This window comes from Gossypium arboreum, chromosome 6 (assembly GCF_025698485.1).
Source record: "Gossypium arboreum isolate Shixiya-1 chromosome 6, ASM2569848v2, whole genome shotgun sequence".
Classification (NCBI taxonomy): domain Eukaryota; kingdom Viridiplantae; phylum Streptophyta; class Magnoliopsida; order Malvales; family Malvaceae; genus Gossypium; species Gossypium arboreum.
Window position 1 is genome coordinate 61,979,342 of NC_069075.1, and position 6,718 is coordinate 61,986,059.

The 6,718-nt window shown below is 33.7% G+C and overlaps 1 long non-coding RNA gene across 1 annotated transcript; it reads right to left on the bottom strand.

Annotated features, from left to right (window-relative positions):
- Positions 1 to 4,947: 4,947 nt before the first annotated feature.
- LOC128294019 (uncharacterized) lies at positions 4,948 to 6,032 on the bottom strand. Its single transcript, XR_008284187.1, has 2 exons — positions 5,944 to 6,032; positions 4,948 to 5,125 (listed from the first exon to the last, which is right to left on the bottom strand). It is a non-coding gene; the product is annotated as an uncharacterized LOC128294019 (long non-coding RNA).
- Positions 6,033 to 6,718: the final 686 nt, after the last annotated feature.

Below are 6,718 nucleotides of genomic sequence, written 5' to 3' on the forward strand. Positions count from 1 at the left end.
GTAGCTCAATACACATCTCTCATTTACTTCATAACCGAAACAACATCACAAGCAAATATACACCTTAAAATAGTATATGTGTCATACCAATTCATCATGTGCAAACATATATTCATGTAGGTGCAAGGGCCGAATCTCAAGTTGTTTATATCCAAATATAAACACATATCCAAAGCTCAAATCTTACCTACCATGCAACATGCATGAATCATACTCATGGATATACCATGACCGAATACATCACAACACCATAATTTTGGTCATGATTAAGCAAAGAACTTAATGTCTTACTCAAAAATACAAAAAAGAAAGTCCAAGAGCCATCAATCCACCATCACATGTATCATTATCAAGCTTGATATTTAGCATGCAATGGCATTAACACCACATTTACTTTGGCCGAATTTCATTCCCATGACATAGCAAAGATTTGAACCATGGGCTACCAAGAACATCAAGCTAGCAACTAAAACATGCATGAATCTCATGGCACAACCTCAAACATACCTTAATCTTGATGCAAGTATAGCCAATCTCTTCCTAATCCTCTTCCAAAACAAACATGAAGCAAAATCCCTTCCTTCCTCTAGTACTTTCGGTCAAGAGAGAATGAAAAGATGGATGAGCAATTTTTTTCTTTTTTTCTTCCACAATACACGGCAATGGGGGGTTTCACTCACACACACACATTTTTTTTTTCTTTCTTTATTACCCATACTTATTTGTTTATTGTTTCTCCCTAATGCACCAACAAAACATGTTTCATGACATGTTTAGCCCATGATTCCTTGTCATGGCCGGCCACTACAACTTGGGGAGGGGAATTTTACATGCAAGTCCTCCCCTTTGACTACATGCACTATTAGGTCCTTATAGATTAGCCTTTCACTTTTCAAAAGTGTCACACAAGTCCTACTAACTGAATTCACATGCAATCGGCTAAATCGGAACTTGAAATTTTCACACATTCATAATTACATATTCTAGACAATAAATATTACATTCAAACATTTCGGTGACTCGGTTTAGCGGTCCCGAAACCACTTCCCGACTAGGGTCAATTTTGGGCTGTCACACTATAGCTATTTTTAGTTTAAAATTTGAATTCAAATTTAGATGACTTGGTTATCCCTTTTCCTTGAAGCATGGCCGACCACATGAGAGAGGGAAGAAAGGAAATTTAAACCTATTTTTAGTAAACTCAAACATTTACCTTCACCTATACATAACTTGCCATTCCTCACTTTTCCATTATCCCTCATCACTCAACATTCCTCTCTCACTCTCAATAATTCACTTTTCCATCATCCTTCATCACTCAACATTCCTCTCTCACTCTCAATAGTTTTCTCTTAATTCATTTTCCTTTTCTCCCTTGCAATGTCGTCTATCCTCTCTCCCATCTTTAGTCTCAAAAGCTTTGTTTAAAGCACTCTTTAGCTGGCTACCTTCTAAACCTTTAGAAAAAGAAGCTTCAATCAGAATGGAGGAATGCTTCAGTCAGAATAGATCTGAAAGGTTGCTGAACTAAGCAGAGTCAAACAACAGTTAGCATAGATCCGAAAGGCTGCTAAACTTAGCAGAGTTTACTCTTTCCTCTTGTAATTTATTTTAAACATGTTTGCTTTGTGTTTTATATTTTTGACATCAATGATGAAGTTTTAATTCCTATTTTCTAGGATGATTATATTAATTCAATGAGATTTATTTGATTCATATTAACATGTTTTGTAACAGCCCGTTTTTAGTGAAATTGGAATAGTGGTTTCGAGACCATAAATCTGAAGTTAAAATAATTATTTTATTATTTTTTTGGGGTCACAGCATGATAGTATGATGGTATAAAAATTTTGTTAAGAACTTTTATCGTTTGCATACTCAATTCGATAAAAAGGACTAAATCGCGTAAAGTACAAAACTAGAGTTCTATAAGCTAAAGGGATCTAATAGCTATGATATTAAATGGTTAGAGGGTTTATGTTGTAATTAAACCATTTCTAATTTGAGTGGACTTTTATGGACATCATTTAAAAGATTTTAAATGTTATATACCAAGGTTACTTAAGTAAATTGTTAAATAAATAAAGTAAAATAAAGAAAGACACATAGATATCATCATTTCCACTTTATCTTCGCCGACCTAAGAGAAAATCATTAATGGATCTTGAAGGTTTGACTATGTATTAACCTTATACGTAAGTGCAATTTTGCTCGGTTTTTAATGATTTCTATGTTTTTAGAGTCATTGTAGCTTAATCTAGCTAGACCAGGGACTAATTTGTGAAACTGTTAAAGTATTAGGGTTTTACCATTGATGAATGTGTATGTGTTTTGATGTTTGATGGTAGAAAATGAATGGTTGTTGTTAGATAAACAACATTTGTTAACTGAATTAGAATGAAATTTGTAAATTAGGGATTAAATAGAGAAATGTGATAAATTGTGTGATAAAAGTGTGAATATGTGAAATATATGGGCTGTTATATGTTTAATATTCGACTAGGCTTGGGTAGGGATAAAATTGAATGAATTTCATTTTACGAGCCTATGGACTAAATTGTAAACAAGTCAAATGGTTAGGGGCAAAATAGTAATTTTGTCATAACATGAAATTGGATTAAATTGAAAATAATTAGTATTAAAGTGGTTAAATTTGATTATATATATATATATCAGGAAAAGGTGTGTTTGGAATTAGATCAAGGGAAAAACAAAGTAATGGATTGATCACTCGATTTTCTCCATATTAATTTGAGGTAAGTCCTTATGTTTAATAAGACTTAAATTATATGTGTTTGAATGCTTACTTGATATAATTGTGATGATACGATACCACAGGAAAATTCTCAATGAGTTATCAGCAATGCATAAATCCAAGTTGAACCTTAGGAATAGATAGGATACAAATGACATGTCATTAAGGGTTATCGTGTTTTGTGTACTGGCCCGTACGTTCTATCGATGGCTAAGTTTTTTGGCATGTGTTGCGGTTACTCGTCAGCTTGTGTGAGCAGCACCGTATAGTTAAGTCTTGACCGTCAACTTGTGTGAGCAGACCTAGTGATAGCTCGAGAGTGAGCATTTATATGACATATGAGATTGAGATAGTTTCGACCATGTTTTAGTAATTAGTGTGCGAGATTCCTGAGTATCTAATAGTTTTCCAAATGGTTCAACGGGTAAATATGATGGTACGAGGATATAAGACATGATACGAACCAATTCAGGTATTTGTGAGAAGTATGGCAAGTAATGTATAGTTGATGAATCCATACATGATTAACATGGTTTTGATTATGTGTTAACCTTTGAATTTGATTGAAACTTACATATGTTCAATTACACTTTTTTAAATTGAGAATGAATGGTAAGTTGTACTTATTAGACATATGAGCTTACTAAGCTTAATAGCTTACTCTATTTACTTTTCCGTGTTGTATAGTGATTTCGAAGTATGCTCAAATTGGAAGTTGCCAGAGATCCTATCACACTATCCAACCATTATTTTAGTTTTTTTGAACCTTATGTAATTTGGTTATATAGCATGTATAAGTCTTTTGGCTCAGGTAGCCTTTATGTCTTGATGAATTTTGGCCATTTGAATTGGCATGTAATTAGTCATTTAATATGACTTGTTTTGGAATATGTTGGTATATGTATATCTATATGTGGTTATTCTCATTTTTTATATATTTGGATAGTCATGGAAATGCCTTAATTGTGTATTGGTATTTTTTGTACAAAATGATTGAATTTGGGAATGTGGTATGCATGCTGAATTGGGCACAAAGTCTAACAAGTGAATTTGATCATTTAGGTATACTTTGTAGGCATATGAGTATGTTTTTGAATGGTTAATTGTGATGCTTATGAGCCTTGTGGTTGTTGGTACTGATATTGCATGATTTGGACTTGGTTGAGATTGGTTTGAATGCCTATTGATGATATGATCATATGTTATTTGATGGGTTTAGGTTGCTACAAATTTGGGTGAGGAAAATGGCTTGGCAAATAGCCTATTTTGTCTACATGGGCGTGTGTCTCAGCCGTGTGTCTAGGTGACATGGCTGTGTGTCCTTTGATATTTATGTAGAAACCAAGTCCGTAACTTCACATGGCCTAGCCCATGGGCGTGTGACTTGGCCATGTGGCATAAGTCAATATACCCTCCAGTTTTCACATGGCATGGCACATGGGCATGTGATGTAACGCCCCCACGCCGGAGACCGTCGTCGGAGTCGAGTACGAGGTGTTACTAAGCTTAATTTAACATATTTAGAACTTTGGATTATTTATTTCTACATTCGCAGCTTTTAAGCTACTTGCATCACAGTCACAAGAAAAATCATATCTCGAGTTACGAAACTCAAAATCAAGATCCGTAAATTTTCCCTGAATCTAGACTCATATACCTATCTACAAAATTTTTTCTAGAATTTTTGGTTGGTCCATTTAGTACAGTTTATTAGTTAAAGTTACCCCTGTTTCAGGACTTGACTGGTCTGACCTCTGTTTACTACGAACCACATTTCTCTCTGTAAAAAATTCATATGAATATGAGGTTTATTTATCCTGAAACTATACTCAATAAGGATTCTGAGAATATAAAATACACTACCTAATTATATCTTTACAATTTATGGTGAATTTCTAAAGTTGGAACAGGGATTGAAACTGCTATGACCTGTTTCACTAAAATTCTAATATCTTCTAACATATAATTCTTTTTCTTGTTTCATTTATTTCATGTGAAACTAGACATAATAAGCTTAAATTTTATTATCACCAAATTCAATTTCTATGATTTTTAGTAAATTTTCAAACTCGCATCGTTGTTGCTGCAGTTATCCTGTTTATGGCAAATTTCATCCCTTTTGATGAGTTTTTATACACTAAGTATCTTATTAATTTTCCTTATCATATAATCTAAACTAACCATTTTCATAATTTATCATTATCAAACATTTCCTCAACCATTCCATTACCATACCATAAGATCATTTACACAAAATAGATATATTGCTATACATGCCATACTTAAATTTACAAGCCTTTACCAAAAGTCTTCCGGATAGTGTGACTGAGCCTTCGACCTATCCCGACTCCTGAGCTGGCTTGGCCAAAACTACAATGCGTAAGAAGGAGGGAGTAAGCATAAATGCTTAGTAAGTTAATATGCAAATAATAAGTAACATAACAAATAGTCATACCAATCAACATTAGCATGCATCACTAAAACACATGTCACATTTCTAATCATTTTTCATCATCTTATTACCTTATCGTGGTTGTATCAATACTCAACCCGAGGGTTAAATACATACCTGTTCAAAATATCCATTTCACATCACTTACCAATACGTCTCTTTACATCTTAAATATTCCTCCATTTGAGTAGAGCTTTACCCGTTGAACACATCGGAATATAATTCGGATACATGGATAACTTGCACATAAGTGCCATATATGCAATCAAGCAATCATGTAACCCGCCCAAAAGCGAACTCGGACTCAACTCAACGAGCTCGGGCGTTCACATCCATAAGTGAACTCGGACTCAACTCAACGAGCTCGGATGCCTAGTTACATCTCACGAACTCAGACTCAACTCAACGAGTTCGGACATTCGCATCCATAAGTGAACTCGGACTCAACTCAACGAGTTCGGATGCTCAACCATCCTAGTGACATGTCACTTGTATCCTAATCTATTCCTAAGGTTCAAACGGGCTTTTTCCTCAACACTTATCCTTGCTGTCTTCCGTAGAATGCCGAAATCAATACTCGGTAACAATTATATTTAACAAGTAGTTCACATAATTTACACATTATTTGAAATTAAACACAAAGCATACATTTCATAATAAAATTCAGCATAACATATAATTAACATCAATAACTTAAAAATAACCATTATGCTACATTATTTACACATGAACTTACCTTGGTACCAAAATACAAGGATTTTGCAATCTAGTCCACAATCTTTTCTTTTCCTCGATTGAGGTCGATTCCACGTCTTTCTTGATCTAAAATAACACATTTAGCTTATTTAATACTCACATTATCAAATTAATCCTTAACTCAAATTTTGGCAAAATTACAATTTTACCCCTAAACTTTTGCATATTTACATTTTTTCCCCTAGGCTCGGGATTAAACTTTATTCCTTATTCTTATGTTTTACAACATGCTGATCACTTTTCTCTTCTATGGCAACATCAAATTCTCACTCTAACATGTACTTGTGACTATTAGGTATTTTTACCGATTAAGCCCTTTTACTCGTTTTTGCTTAAAATCGAGTAGTACAAGTTGTCTAACATAATTTAAAACTTCATATTCTATCATAAAACATCAAAATACACAAATTTCACCAATGGGTATTTTTCCAAATATAAACCATAGGTTAAATTATTGCTAACATAAGTTTTATCGAGTTACCGGGATCTCAAAAACGTAAAAATCATTAAAAACGAGGCTTGGAATCACTTACTATGGAGCTTGGAAGCTTGAAACAAACCCTAGCTATGGAGAATCCTTGAAATTTCGGCCTAATGAAGAAGATGGACAAAAATTGGCTTTTAATTTTGTTTTTAATTCATTTTAATAACTAAATGACCAAAATGCTTCATAAGGTGCCATTTTCAAGCTCGTCTGATAACTATTATTGTAAGCAAATTCCACCAACGGTAAGTATCTTTCCCAACTTCCTTGA